Source organism: Indicator indicator, chromosome 14, assembly GCF_027791375.1.
Source record: "Indicator indicator isolate 239-I01 chromosome 14, UM_Iind_1.1, whole genome shotgun sequence".
NCBI classification, from domain to species: Eukaryota; Metazoa; Chordata; class Aves; order Piciformes; family Indicatoridae; genus Indicator; species Indicator indicator.
In genome coordinates this window covers 20,078,913-20,095,251 of record NC_072023.1, presented here as the reverse complement: position 1 = coordinate 20,095,251, position 16,339 = coordinate 20,078,913, and positions in this window count along the sequence as shown.

Here is a 16,339-nt window from a genome sequence, read left to right as displayed (position 1 = left end):
CACCATACTGTAGTATTTATTAGCTTTCTCTTTTTGCACACAGCTTTGTCAAACAGCTTTAAGATATCTCTTGCCAAAAAGGATCACCATCTTCTGTATCAATGTTCCAAAGTGCTGCTTCAGTGTGAAACTGGTGAAGCTTTATTGACACTGATGGAGTCCTGTAAGAAGTAACAGTGAAACATTTATTGCCATAGTTTGCAGTAGAGATGCACCAGTATTAAGGGAAATATTTAGCACTTTTTTTTTTTTTTTTAAGACCCAACAGTATCTCTCACATGTTTATAAGTCCTTCGTAGTTACTGGCATTTATTAACATAGTTTTAAAAAGGCAAAATTTCTGATGCACCCACCCATGCCTTACACAACTGCTAAAAAGTAGCCTTATGGCTTTCCTGTTAAAGTTTGGGTTAGATGTTAAAGACAACCCCTACTTGGCCATCACTTTATTTTGCTTCCTCAAATTATGACTTTTACTATCTTTTACTGCAGTCCAATCTGATCTTTTAATGAAGAACAGTTGAAGGTTCTCTTTGACAATGTAGCCATTGTTAAAATGTGTTGGATAGTTTTCTCTTTAGGATACAACTGCAAGGACAAAATGTTGTTTCACTTATAGTAGAAATAGTATCGTGCGTCCCTTTTCTGACCATTTGAATCTGTATTGTGAGCTGGTCTTTCAGTATCTTACTATGTATTACAAGCTGCTGTTAATCTTTGTATTTAATTAGATGGATGGGGGAAAAAATCACATGGGGAGTTATGCCAAAATGCAATGTGGGGTAGAGAGTTTAATCCAATGAGACAAGTATCATAACTAAAGAGTGCCTTTAACTAGAGTGTGGTGAGGAGCTCACGAAAGATTTGTCATGAGCAACCACATGTGGTTTCCTGTTTCTCAACAATCTAAGCTGTCCCTTTACGTTCATCTTAGATTTAGCAGCAAAAGGAAAAGTGGAACTAGGTAACTTCAGATGCATGGATCACAACACCATGATACTGTGGTATAAACCTAAAGGTTGTGTAAAAGTTTTCTTAAAATGGATGCAAGTAATTTTGTGTGAAGAAACCTACTATGGTTTGCACTGTTTCCTGCAGTGACCAGAGAGACAACTTGACTTTCACTACACCTTTTGGACTGGTGGAGACTTCAAAATGATGGCAGTTGAGACTGGAATGATAGGCAAAAATGCATAGTCTTTTCTAGCAGAGAAGAATGAAAAGACACAGTATATGTGTTAGCTGTTGTCTTTAATATCTTGGTTAACTGCTTTACTCTGACTGTATCAACTCAAAGTTGTGCTTGTTTCCAAGTGGAATCCAGGTGAATAGGTTCTAGATTTTAAACTTTAAAACCTAAATAAAGCAGCTGACAGGTCAGCATAATACACAAAATTCTTCTGCTGTTCCATGCTGTCCTACCCAGCATTCTGCCACTTATTATTTTTTTCTTCTGGTTAACAGGATAAAAAAAGATGTGTAAATAATAATGAGTATGTGGTACTGCATTCTTTCTGTAAAATTTGGGAAGGAACTGTGGTGTTTCTTGAGCTAATAATAGATTGTAAAAGAACATCTGCACATATTTTCTCCATGTGCACTATTTGTTTAATTTTAACAGATTTACACAGAGAGAGTATGGTACATCATAACTAGGCAATTATCCATTCTTCATCATTTAGTTAGGGTTTTGCTAATCACTGATTTAAAGACATGAGATAGTCTAACATTACGAGAGTTTGAGACTGTTAAAAAAATCAACAAAATAATATTGTTGTGTGATATTTGCATAATTGGTTGCAATTATTTAATGTTTAATTGGCTTTATCAAATGAGATTCAGCCTTTCACATGCTTATGTTTTACAAACACTGGTACTTTAAAATGATAATAATGAACTCTAATTTTTGTATGTTCTTTATTCTCCCCTTCATTCTTTTGATGATTATTTTCACTATTGAGCACATACTTAATTTTCAGTTTGGTGAACATAACTCATGCATAGGAGGGAAATCCTTCAAATGAGAGAACTTTTCATGGAACTGGCATGTTATACAAGATGTTCTGATGCCAAGAGTTATAGCTTCAGCAACTGACATTACTTAACTAGATTCTTAATTGCAACAAGGCCAGATTTGCTGAGAATTTACAGTGACAGACTCTGGTAAGAATGCTAATCAAGGTTCCTGCTTAGGGTAGATAAACTGTTGAAGCTGCATCAACGCAAAGCAAGCTTAATTTTTCTGGGATATAGAAGGGAAATCTGATAAGACAAAAGCAAGACAGGGAGAGATCTCTCTGCCCAGCCATTGTTTACATCTGTTCAGCTATCTCAAGCCAAAAAGCAGTTGTTGTCCATTCCTCTTTCTAGATAAACTCTTGTTTATGCGTTACCTTATTCAGCAGGGCTGTATTGTTGATCCTCTCCTGTATATGTATTTCATATTTACTTTTCCTCAGACAAGAAGAATAGTAATGTGGGAAATTGTGATATTTGAAAGAGGCAGTTGGAGTACAAGTTACTTGAAATACCTGTCTAGTATATGGTCTTCCAAGGAAGTAGACAGGAAAACAGCTGGAACTGATATCATAACTGCCTAATTAGGACAGGAACACTCTTGAAGTCAATGACCTCTCCAAAATAAACTACATAATCTCAACAGATTGATTTGTTTGAACTGTCTGTTGATAGTGCCTTGCTATGGAATGGAATATAGAGATAGTAGCACAGCCTGCCAGTCTATGGCACATTGACTCTCTCTGCATGGATGTTAAGTTTTACTGTTCTAGTGGTAAGCTCATATACTGAGAGGTGAGCAGGTGTAAATCATGATTTAGCATGCCCCGAGGTGAGCCCTTCCTTTCTTTCTCTCCTTTTCACACAGACTTGCAGCTCCTTTTCCATAGCCTCCTATCATGATGCCACTTAGTCTCAAAGTGACTATTTAAGCAAATGTTGCAATCCTTTTTGCTTCTAGCAGTTTAAAAAAAAATAAGGAGTTTTGTAGGTGTTCAGGTGTCAGAATTGCACTTTAGCACCTGCATACATAATGCCTGAACAAACTTTGTGACCCTGCACAAATTATCTCACCTCTTTCTACATGCAGAGTAATAGTACTACCATTTACACTGCTTTTAACTGTAATCCAATATTTTTCATCAAAAGTTGTTTTACTACAGGTCAAATAAGCTTTCCAGAAAACCTTCTAAGCAGCAGAGAAAGATGTCATGTGAAGACCAGTATTTCAAGGATTGCTTTAGGGTAGAAGTACCTTGATTATGCAGAGGAAAATATATTACTTGAATTAGAAATGTATTTAAGGTTTGCTATATGAACCCAAACAAGTAAAGTAAGTAAGTCAGAATATAAAGTAGCATAGAAAAAGATCTTGAAAAGATAATTCACCTCCATCTCTTAAACAATGCTGGCTAAAGGGAATGCTTGAAGGAAGCATTGTACTCATCAGTAGAATCATCAGATTACAGCTGTTCTGGGGGTACCCTGTTGTGTAGCACAGAGACAAACCTCTTTACAAATTTTCTGAACTGCAATATTTAGCAACTGGGAGCTGTCTTTTAGTGTGTTTTGTCAAGATTTGGAAAAATAATTCCTAAGTCCTAAATCATTTAAGCTAAATAACTTCTTAATAAGTATTTGTATTTTCAGTCAAAATAGCGAAAAGAAAGTCCTGGTATGGCACTGGTGAAAAATAGCTGTTGTAGCAATCCTTCTGTTCATACCATGCTTTAAGCGTGATGGTTATTAGTGGGAATTCCAGGGTATTTTCCCTCACTGTGTAAAATCTGAGTGCCATCTATTGCTAATTCCAAACCCAAAATTTTACAGGTACCTTGAGCTAAAACAATCAAGTGTATTAGGACTTAGCAGGTGGAATTAGTAACTCAGGTAGAAATAAATTTCTTAAACCACAGTAGCAAGGTTAACCACACCCAAAGTTACTAACAATAATGGTGTTTAAATTTACTTGTAATAAGAGCATGGGCAGATCCTCAGCCCTCTCTCTGAACATGAATTTATACCATTTGATTATCTTAAAACTGAATTCATTGTGTCTGTTTTTTACCACATCCTGAATTCTTAATCTTATGCTTTAAAAAGAAGAATCTTAAATTTCATGCTTATAGGAAGATCATAAGGAGGATTTAAAACTTTGATTTAAAATTTTTAAGTCTTTTAAATACCTGCTGGATAAAGGTAGAAAATGAAAGGACGACTTTATGGAAGTAATTAACTACAGTGTTCCAAATGGTTTTTCAACACTGATAATTTTGGGGTTTTACCAAAGAGGTATGCAGAGAATAGTAGGTAAAATAAGTGTAGTGCTTTTTTTTCTAAGAGCTGGTTCTCTTAATAATGCTAGCTTTTTGTAGGGCTCAATTCTGTCAGGCTTAGAGCAGTCATTTAAGTGTGAGGTGGAGGAGCTAAGAAGTTATCTCAGGCAGTATTGTCTTGCAGGAGCCAATTTTGTTTCATTTTATGATCAGAGTGATCAAGATGGGAACATAGAATCTGTAAATTTTGGACCTTTTTGTAAAACATTTTACTTTTCGCTTTAGAGTTCCGTTAGAGTGTCACTGAACTATTGTCTTAAACTATTGTGTCTCAGTAGGTTATGAGAAAAAAGAAACATTCTTACTCTTTAAATAATCACTTTCTTCCTGTATGCCAAATTCACTCTTCATTCTGCTTTGGTCACTTCTAGAATTGTGACCTCTTCAGATGAAACAGGTTTTATCTCTATTGTGCTCTACTATTGTAGTCTTGGGTTTTTAGTAAGTATTAAAGGCTTGCAACAAATGCCAGAGCAAAAAGCAAAATGAAAAGTTGTCTGTTTCCAGAACAGGCATGCTAAGAAATGAGAGTAAAATTACCTATCAAGTCAGTCAAGAGAAGGAGGTTCAGAAGAATTGTCATCACCATTCTCATTCAGTCCAAAACAGAGGCTACCCAGCTGCACTAAATGTCTATCAAGATGGTGGATTGTTACTGCTATTGAAGAATGCTCTTATTCAGTTGTTTAAATACCTGCATTTGTGCCTGCAGTTTCATAACTTGTGCCCTAGTATCTTAACTGAAACCTGCAATAACACTTTTATATGCCATGAAACAATAAACTCTTAGATCAAAACACACAGGTCATGTTCCAGATCTAACAGTGAGAAGCTGTTTTCTACAAGTCAGTGGCTTATTCTGTCCCCATACTTTCTGTTTTCTGATGGCCCAGCAGCTGACTAGAACTCCAAGTAGGAGACAAATATATCATTAATTCTATTTCATAGTCAAGGATGTTGACAAAGAGTGAAGCTGCTCCCAGGGAGGTGGCTTGGACTCTAACTTGGCCACTATAGTAGAGAGTGACAGAATGCAAAAGATTCTTTGTTATGATGGAGACAAGCAGGAGTTTTATCTGCAGCTATTTGCAAACAATTTTCTTTGAAGTAGTAAACTTGGAAAGACAGACATTCCAATCTACCTGACCTTCAAGCCATTTAGAAGGGTGCAGTGGTAGTTATTGGAACTGTAGGATATAAGTAGTGGGAAATTAGCAACTTAAAGAAGGAGGAGTAAACGGCTCTGAAGGTCTCTGTTTTCTCAAATGTTAAAATTAACTGGGTATTTTACAAGGAGCAGAGCGTGTAAAAGCAGTCAAAGACAGAAGTGTGGAAAAAATACTGGATAAACTAAAGGAAACTCTACCTCATTCTTCTCTAAGGGTTTTGTAGAAGCACAATTAAGCACTCCTAATGGCATTGTTATGGACAGACCATCTGGCATGAAAGAAACACTTTATATTTGTATGTCTATAAATCCTGTAATAACTGTATTTTGCTGGCAGTAGAAACAGTCTATACTATTTGCAGTTTTCCTCATCAAATCTGTAATTATGCAATGTTTCTGTCTCCAATAAAGGAATTTAATGGGCACCTGTTTGTGGCATGTTATGAAATCATCACTGTGGAGTGCAGCTAACTAAGCATAATTATCCCATAGATGGGAACTGCTATGAAATACATTCTTGAAGGCTGGGTTAAAAGAAAAAGGAGAAAGGAAAAAAAAAAAAAAAGGAGTTTTCTAATGAATTGTGGTGTTTAAGAACAGCAAAGCTTATCGGTGAGCAGTAAGCTAACTTTATAGTCAAAATACAAAGCTTGTATTCTGGCATCCTCTGAAGTCTAAAGAGAGTACATTCAGAGGAAAAATACGAGGCCTTAACAACATCAGACCTGCATCTATCCTGCCAAGCCTGGAGGCTGAGCCCATTGTTTCACTTACAGTAAAATGCTGGACAAACCAAGCTGCAGAACTACCTACCTGCTAACCATGTTGTCTCAAAACAGCTTTCAGCATGCCAGGAATATGTAGCAATGGTTGAATGTAACTCCTGTTCTAGGGGGTTGTGGATGGTGAACTCAAGGGAGAGAAAAAGCCATAAAACAGGCTTAGACACTGAGCGCTGCACAGAGCCCTTTGAATCACAAGCTGTTACTCTGTGGCAGCTACTGGGAAGCCCTTTGAAGATGGAAATCACTGAAAAGTGAGTATCATTAAAATCTTGGCGTTTGCCATGTGTAGTAGCTGTGTTTACCAAAGTCCTTGATGTATCTCCCCTTTTCATAGATTCATAGAATGGTTTGGGTTGGAAAGCACCTTAAAGAACATCTACTTACAACCTCCCTGCCATGGGCAGGGAAACCTTCCCCTAGGCCACCTGCTCCAGTGTCTCACCACCCTCACTGTCCAGAATTTCCTCCTAATCTCCAGTCTCAATCTGCCCTCCACAAGCTTCAATCCACTCCCTCTCATCCTGTCACTGGAAGGCCTTGTAAGAAGTCTCTTCATGGCTTTCTTGTGGGCCCTTTTCAGGTACTGGAGGGCCACTCCCCAGAGCCTTCTTTCCTCCAGGTTGAACAACCCCAACTCTCACAGCCTGTCCCCATGGAGGCGAGGGGGTTCTCCAGCCCTCTGATCGTCTTGATGTCCTTCTTATGCTGGAGGCACCAGAACTGTGCCCAGTACTCCAGGTGGGGTCTCAGCAGAGCAGAGTAGAGGGGCCGAATCTTCCTTCCTCATCCCCTTGCCTTCTGCACCGCAAGTGACCATTGCCAGCCCACGGTGAGTTTTTGTTCATCAGGGAATGCTGATCTGTGTTGTGGTAAAGTACACAATATAGTAAATTTTCTGTCTGGTTTGGTTCTTGGTGACTTCAGTGAAAGCTGGTGTGGATGCAGGGCACTTTAAAGAAGCTGTAGAAAGATAAGTACTAGAAGTTGTTAATTACTGATAGGAGAACAAGCCTAACATGTTAGACTCAGAATTGATTCCTGTATTTTGACCTTTTCACTTTAATCCTAAGGGAGTCTTTCTTAGCTGTAACCCTGTGTTGAGCACCAGTAAGATAACCTTCAAAACTTATTTATCCCAAGTTATAATTATTTGAGGACTGATCGCAGGAGGCTGAGCAGGCTTCAAAGGCAGACGGACCTGTGCCTTTCAGTAAAAGTTAAAGAGATACTTTTTTTTCCTTCCTTAGTTCTGTTCATAAAGCACTTGCAGTACCACCTCCAGCACTGTGTTTATGTAGAGCTGGTAGCTGGAAAAATGTATGGGTTTAATTTTTAAAGAGGAAAAGTAATTTTTTCAGAAGAAAAAAGAAAATTATGATCCACAGATCATCAGTAATCAAGTATAGTTTAACAATTATACTGTTTCATTCAGTCACAAGATGAGAAGTCTGAGATCTTTCACAGGAAAACTGAAAATCAAATTGTAATTATAGTAAATTGCTAAAACCATGTTGGCTTTTAATGATTTATTTTAAAAGACACTGCTCTCTTAATTTCCTCCACGGTGCATAATACAAGTTTATCAGATAAGTGATTTTCATTAGGGAAAAATTATGAGCAATCTGGAAAGGAAGAAAAGATTAGCAGTTACCCTTGATCAATTCCTTTCTGTGCCTTTGAGCAAGGCAGGTAGCTCTCTCAGCTCCTATTTTCCAGCTGTAAAATGGGGGTAATAGTTCTCTGCAAACTGAGGGACTCCTATGAGGATAAATGCATGACAGGTTGTATGATCAATGAGCAATGGAAGGCCATCTGGGCCTGAAGACAGATTCCACCACGGCTGCCTACTTCACATTAATTTGTAATAGTGTGCTTATTCATTCAATTAAACCTTACAATCCCATTTCTGCCAAGCTCAGTGTTGCTTCCAGTTCCAGTGAAACTTCGCAAGCTGGAACAGTGCCTACAGCTGACAGTGACATTTAAATGCAAGAAAATCAAGTTTATGCTTGGCCAAACCTTCTGTAATTCCAGGCCTTGTCAGCCTGTGGTATTGATTCTGGTTTAAACAAATAAACACCTGACCTTGGAAGACTTTTGCATTGCCTAAATGTTCTATTCTGAATATCAGATGATATCTTCTGGGATTATAAGTATTCAAAAGCAAATTAATTATACTCAAACCAGTCATCAAGGCACACTGCTCTGTTTTTTTGCAGAAGTATGCCTGGCCATCTGAATTTTAAGCCCTTCTCCTTTGTGCATGAGGACCAAACACAACGTGGACCTCAGAAGAGGGAGACAACTTGCAAGAGGTATGATTTTGGAGTCAAGTTTCTGGGTATATGTGTTTAGTGGCCTTTTTTTTTTTTTTTGCATATGTAATTTCTTTAATTGAGGACCAGCTGTTTAGCGAATACAGAGTTCTTCTATGGTACTAACTGGTACAGTGTAAAAGAATCCATACAAGTGAGACTTGAAACATTTACTGTGTTTATTTTTGTGATCTTGACCCAAACCCACATGACCAGGAAAAACCCCACAGACAGCAACACATTGGTTATTGCTTAAAAGAGAAAAGAAGAACTTAAGTTGCAGTTCAGTGACTTAACCAAATGCCTTCTGCTCCAAAATCGCCTGGCTGCATGTTGCAAGAACCTGTGTTAGTGAAGAATTGAGTGTTGTGGACTCTTGCCTGCCCAGGCTAGGGCAGGATGTGTTCACGTTGGCTTTGCTCATTGTACATGCAGGATAGTCTGCTCCACAAAAAGGAGCCTTCTGGCTCCTTTTTGTATCACCATTATTTATTTAGCTGACCAGATAATCTTTGGATGCAACAAGATGAAGTAAGGTGGCTGAGAAGTAGAAAGTAAGCCTCATGTTTGGCTTCTTCCTTCCTGCCCAGAGATGAACTATTTTTGCAACTTAAACACACTCTGTAGTGCTGGTTTAAAAGAAAAAAAAAAAAAAAAAAAAAAAAAGAAGTACAAAAAAGATTCTTCCATGACCTCCAATGCAGAAGTAAGAGCTGACATCTGCCCTGGAGCCCTTGCAGTCAGTATCTATTATGTTCATGTCTGTATCTTGTCCCTGCTTTGGCTCCTCCAGGTTAATGCAATTTTTGAATGCCTGAACTGCAGGAACATTCATTCCCTGATAAAACACAGAGTTCCCAACTTCTCTTCATTTAGCTTGTGCCTAAAACCTGCCTCATTTCCAACAATCAGGTTATGACCTGTCTGATTTCCACTGGCAGAATGACTCTAGGTTGTTTAACATGATTTTGACTTTCCAAGCAAATTAGTCTTGTAACTTGAGATGCTTGATTTGGACTTTCTTCCTACCTGAAGAAAGGTGTCCACTGAGCGATAGGCACAATTCTCCCATTCCCTGAAACATGTAGGGAATGCGAGAAGTATTGTTGTTTTTCATGCACAAAAGAAACAGAAGAAAAAAAGCCTTGCATATCTTCAGTTCACAATACCTTCCTCTGAGTAAACACAACACTGCAAAAGAGAAAAATAAAGCCTCTGTGAGGTAACAATGGATTTTTAGACCTCCTGTATGTAATCAACTTCCAGCCCTGCTTACAAGCTGAGTGTGATATACTGCTTTTTTGTCTATGCTTAGGTGCATTTTGTCAGTACAGACATATAGCTGCAGATCTACCAGCAAAGACATATTGTTTTGTTTATGCAGTAAAACTATACCTGGCCACAGCCCCACACTTGAAAAGTTATACCAGGAAAAGCACATTTTTGCTAAAGCAGAGTCAGTTGGGGCTTTGGTTGGCACAGCTATGCTGGGGAAATCACAATTCACTATGCTCCTAGTTGGCATTGCTGATAGCAGAAGTTTGGAACAGAGTTGTAGTCTCACAGGACTCTCATAGCTCAGGAAGAACAGATTGCCTTTAAACTTACTGATCCCAGGCAGCTCTGGTCTTTGGTGCTTTCTTGACAGCCCTGGGAGCTTTTGTGAGTTACAACAGGCTTTTGCAGAGCTTTTGTACTGTACTGTAATTTGTTTTAAACTAAAACATCTTTCTTTCACCCATAACTACTTCTACCATATTACTTATGGGAGCAGATTTGAGTACTGCCTTCTCTAGAAGATCATTTGTAACCATATAAGTCTTTCTTTAAACCATAACATACATTTACCTGATAGGAGAATTTTGCTAATAGATAGGGAAATTGGATCTTGTTCTAGTTACCTTCCCAGTTTAAAATCTGATATAGAAAAAAATAGATCAGCCCTCCAGACCAAAAAGCATCCTTCCTTTCCTCTGCCATCCAGCACACTGTCCCCACCCAAAAAAAACCCCAAACAAATGAAACAAAACCAAAAAAACAAAACAAAGAGAGGAGAGGTAGAGAGTGTATTTCACTGTGAAACCTTCTGTATCAGTTCTGCCAAGAAAGGAAAAAAAAAAAAAGTATTAATTTTTTACCTATTTAAAAGATTTAGTACCATGTTTCTTCCAAACCAAATGAGAACTGATATAAAATCCCTCTTATGCTGAAATAAGGGGAGCATTTGGGACAGCCTACCTAAAAATGGACTGCAATCATCATCCCACCAGTGCTACCTTACCTTTCTTGCATCACATTCTCTGCTTTTCCATTAATACATCTCAGTAGCATTCAGCTTCATAGCAAAGTATTTTTTAATTCTCTGCAGTTTGAATTTCAGCCTGCCATTCACCTTTCATTCTTTATTGCTGGTCTGTTCAGTTACATTCTCCTGGTAGGAGGATGCCCTCAGCAGACACAAGGTAGCCTCACTGCTTGTGTAACCGAGGCACCCACAGAGCAGACAGCAACAGCTAGTTGAAAGCTGTGGATTTATTGCAATTATTCTGCTCTCCTTCCTACACAATATAATTGCAGGCTCAGATGTCGGTCGGGAGCACAACCAGTTAAACTGTCTAGAGGGAGGAGAACCAAAATGTGCCCTCACTGAGAAAAGGAAAATCTTCTTCCCACAGGTACCCAGGATACATACACTCACCAAAGGCAGGGTGAGGACTCCTTAGACGAGGTCCCAGTTTAAGGGGAGAAGCTCTGACTGCCGGGCTGTTTGCTGCATAGAGTGAGCCTCTCTCCCGAGAAGGACTCCATTTATACCCTGCCCAAGTTGTTTACCACTGGTCAATTTCTTAATTAGTTGGAGAGCCACCCCAAAGGAACTTCTGGGCCCCGGGGACATCAGCTAGTGTGTGGGGGCGTCCAGCTGATTTTTCAACAGTTTGTAGCAAGCCTCTGCCCTTTGTGTGTTTTGGGGCCCGGGGGCAATTTGTACCTGCCACAGCTTGTCTCCCAGAGAGGTGATGGATTGACCAAGTGGCTTTGTACCCTGTGTAGGTGTTCTGTCAGGCATGCACTCCTCTGTTTCAATGTCTCTTCATCTGCTGCGGACTCTGTCTATGGGTCATGACTAATTTGCTGAGTAAAAGTAGCAGACACTAATAGATGTGGGTAGATTTTCCCTTACTGTCTTGCCTTGCCTTGTCCTTTATATTGCTCTAAATTAGGGCTGGCCTATTGATGAGCTAGATTTAGGCCATAGTAAAGTTTTACTCTCCCCTTCTCTCCTCCTCCTGCCAATGCTGGCAGGACAACCTGATCTCTGCCACTGCTGATGTAAGGCTCTGGGGAATAGGAAAGGACTGGTTCAGCAACTGGATCATGGGAACCAGGCTCTGCTCTCTAAACACATAGTGGGGAATGAAAGTGATCTTCTAACTTCTGGGCAGCAGTGAGAAATTACTTGAGCTACTGTATATTAAATGGAGGTAATGACAGACTCAAAAAGATCACACCTGAATTAGAGTTATTTAATTCTCATTTTGATTTCTTGTTCATCTTTATATTTCTTTATGAGGAAAAAGAGTTCTTACTCATTTTCAAAAAGCAAGAAGTCATTAGCATGTTGACTGCACAGTTCATGTTGACTGCACAGTTCATGTTGACTTTTTAGAATCAGTAATACAGCCTAAGCCAAAATTATGAATCAGGCCTTACAAAAAGACATGACCAAACAAATAGTGCTAAAAATAGTGGTTTAAAATATGATTTTCCTCTCTACAGCATGGAGAGTTTTTAAAAAAGGTACTAGTTATTATGAACCTTGCAATAAAACACAGACAGCTGTTTGCACTATGTCAGGTAGTTGTTGTAACACTTTGTAGATGTACCATCTATGTCTGCAGACGTTTTGCAGTAGTGTTGATCATTGATTTTCATCATCTCTTACCTCCCTGTTTATTGGGAATCTTTGCAGCTGTATCTGTTGGAGATGTGACAGTTAGATGACCTGCTTCTGGTCTTTGCAGGTTGTATATAGCAGTGCTTTTGTTTAATAAGTTATTTCAGATGTCTGCCCATCTATCCTACTAATTTTAATTGTCATCACCACAGTCTTTGCCTTTTTGGTGACAAAGCTTACAATATCAGTAGTTGCATACAGTCAGAAGTGGAGGTTAACAGCATTATAACCTGATGCTAGCATCATGTAACTAACATGCATCACTTCAGATGTATTCAACTATTATGTGCAGCTGCAAAACAAACACACCTTTTGCTCCTGATAGATAGAATTTTTGTCTTATTAGAGATATGCATTTTAAAATTATATAATTCCATGCAGATAAAAATCACAAGATCTTTGACAGGAATATAACCTTCAGCTTCATTAATGTCTCTTTAGAAATACAGTCCCCTCTCCACCAGCAAGCAATGCTGATCCCTTAGTCTCCTCCTCAGGTTCTTCAAGTGTTCCTCTCTGCTACAGCTAAGCTCAGAAGGATGCCTCTTACCTTTGAGATTATTTTCTTCTTTCACTTCATTTGCTCACAGTTGGAGGGTACAGCTAGTTGCTGCCAAGGGCTTGGGCACTGTGCATAAAAAGTTTGTTTGTGGTAGATATACAGTTTAGGGGATTTTTACCAAAATATCTGTAGGGCAACAGGGAAAGAGAGATATTAATCCAACAGTATTTTAGGACAAACTTCAGTTGAGAAATTTTCCAAATCTTACAAGTTGGTTCTCACAATATTTCCTGGTTGAAGAAATTGGTTAGGGTTACCCCCAGAATTACAAGTGTATTTTGTAGGAAACTTCAAGGCTTTAACCATCAGTTCAGAACAGAAGAGTTTTTGGTGGCCATGGGGATGCTTCTGCTGGATTGCAGGAATTCTAGAGCCAAGGCTCCCGTCGGGAAAGGGCCTTTCTCGCGTTCTTGACGGTGTTTTATTAGCTAGCAATAGATGGCGCTCGTTTTCCACCCGTCCAACGAAGGCAGGCAGAAAATGTATTTGAAGTAATTAGGCCTGCGAGATAACACTTAAAAGGGTTACTGCTGAAGTTGATGAAAGTGTGTGGGCACAGAGAGGAAGGAGTGCCAAGATGCTTCACCAGCTGGAGAAGTCTTAGGTGAGATAGACTGGCTGCCAGAACAGGCTGCCAAGATAGTCAAAGGGAAGGAGCCAGGAACTGGAGAACGATTTGCAAAATCTTGAGAACAGCTATCGCGATCCTTGTGCTGGCTGAGTCAGGTAATGCCTGTCATTACTAGTGACTGTGGATCCCAGGCAGAACTTGTTAAACTCCCACCAGCAAGTCTCCTCCTAGTCGGCGGTTTGTCCCAAACTCTCCTTGTACTGGGATTAACCCTGGTTCAGGGGTGAGCTGTGTCCTTTGGAGTGAGGCTGTGCTGGCAGGACCAAAGAGAAGGGCTTCAACAACAGTCCTGCTGGGTCATCACCCCATGGCTCTTGGTGTGTACAGGTGTGGGGGGCAGACACAGTCATTTCTCACACGAAGCAGACAGCAGAGGGAACAGGCTTTCCTACTGAATTTTGTGCTTGTTTTCTGGCAGCAGCAGAGAGCATCTCTACAGCATGAGGCTTAGTGCTTGCAGTTTTCGTTGCACTGGCTTTTTCATTGCTGTGGTATACTAGCATCCTGATGATGACAGCTATAGGTGAGGAAAAGGACAGGACTGCTTATTGCAATAGCATTTCACTCTCATACATGATTATATTCATAGGAAGAGAGTTTGTCCTGCTGGGAGCTGGAGCACAGCTGGTGCCATATGTCCTTCTCTATACTGCTCCGTTAGCTATCCTCACCTGGCCACACTGAGCAGCTGCCTGCAGCCCCCTCATGGATTTCTTAATGCTGAACAGTCTGTCTTCAAGCAGGATCATGCCCAGGGTTCCTGCTTTTTAGGTACAAACATCATGATGCTTACAGAGGTGTGGAGCAGGGAGAGGATACTGTTTGCCATGGTTATTTGTGAGAAGTATTTCATGCTGCTAGGCAGTTGTGGGTGCCAGTAGCCCTCAAATGCTTTGCCAAAATGGGGTGTATCATGAAGGCCATTCACAAACTTGTTTTCTTAAAGAGTTTTTCTGTCACAACCACACCTAAACATAACTCTTTCCATCATGGAAAAGTCTTTCTGCATTACTCAGAAGGCTTCTCCTCAGAGTTGTTTTGCACAATTAAGTGAGCAAACTATTTGAAAATGAAAAGCAAAAACGGAAATCTTGCATTAACTTGCAAAATGATCAGAATTTGTTAGGTCTGACCCTAGATCAGGTTTCGCATCAGAAAGAACCAGATTGTGACTTGCCTTGTATGAGGAAAGGCATCCAGGTTTATGAGGCTTATCCAGACTCTGCCCTGTACCCTCCAAGCCAGCTGAATGTTGCAGAACATAATAAGCCTCTTGAATAAGGCCTGCTGTTTTAGAATTTCAGCATTTTGGCACCATTAAAGCCAAGTGTAGTGAATTTAATGTTTGAAATGTGTAGCCTAGTGGTTTACATGTGGAAGCACCTCTGTTCTTCTTGACTCTTGCCTCTGTAGTCCTTCACCAATGCCTTCAGTTCTCCATGTTCTGACCTTACAACAGTGGTGTGAAAATGATTAATTGTATATCTGTTCAAACATCTAATTAGAGGTGGTATTATTAATTCTTTTAACTACCATTACTGCTAGTACTACAACTATAACATCTCTATGCTTTACTTTGTAAAAGAAAATATTGCCAGAGATTGAATTTTAAAACTGTTAAAGAGGTTCCCCTGCCACCAAGCTCACTGTTTCTTACCTGTACTTGCAAAGCTGTCTCATAGCAACACGCAGAAAGGGTCACCTGTCCTCTTTGGAAAAACTTAAAAGCCCTAATGTCAAAGGCTCTTAAAGGCACTTCAGTGGCCAAGCTTTGTTTATAAAGATGCTGGGAAGGCTGTGGTGCTTAGCTAAGTTTGTGAGATTTTCAGATGCTCATCTGATGTTAAATGTAGGCACTTTGACTGCCAGCCTGTGGCTTCGGCAGCTCTCTTGCAGGCAGCAGAGTGTGGAAATGCTGGTCTTCACACTGGTGGCTGATGCTCTTCTAAGTGGAGAAGAGGTGGCTTCTGCCACGGAGCAGCAGGGTGATCCTCTGCCTTTTCATATCATCAGACAAAGGGTGTAACAGAGCAGAGACTTAGACTCATAAATCCAGTGTGATTAAAATACGGAATGTTAATGATTAAAAGTACGTTGAACAAAAAGACTCTGACAGAGTTAGTAAAAACCCACAGTTTTCAGCTACTGCTAAATGACACAATAAATGTACATAGGGTGATGTACCCTGATTATTATTCTGAACTTCTGTCTTATTAGTAATGTACACTGGCTGGTGAGTGCAACAAGCTGCAAGAAGCAGAAACAATTCTCCAATGTCTCCCTTCCTCCAGAAGGTGTTGCTGTTATACAGCTCTGTTAAAGGCACGCACACTCATGTAGAAAGCAGGATGGAATAAAATGTGGTAAGGCTGGGTAAAAAAATGTAAACCATACTAAGTATATAGAATTCAGTCACAAGGATTTCTATTATGCAGGGAAAAGAGAGCCTTTAGTGTAGTATGTGTCCACAGTATAAATAGTTTGGCAAAATGTAAACACCAAATATTTCCACCAGAGATCTTTGCAACCTCACATACAGTAGCTCTACTTTTCTTTTTCATCAAGGACCTC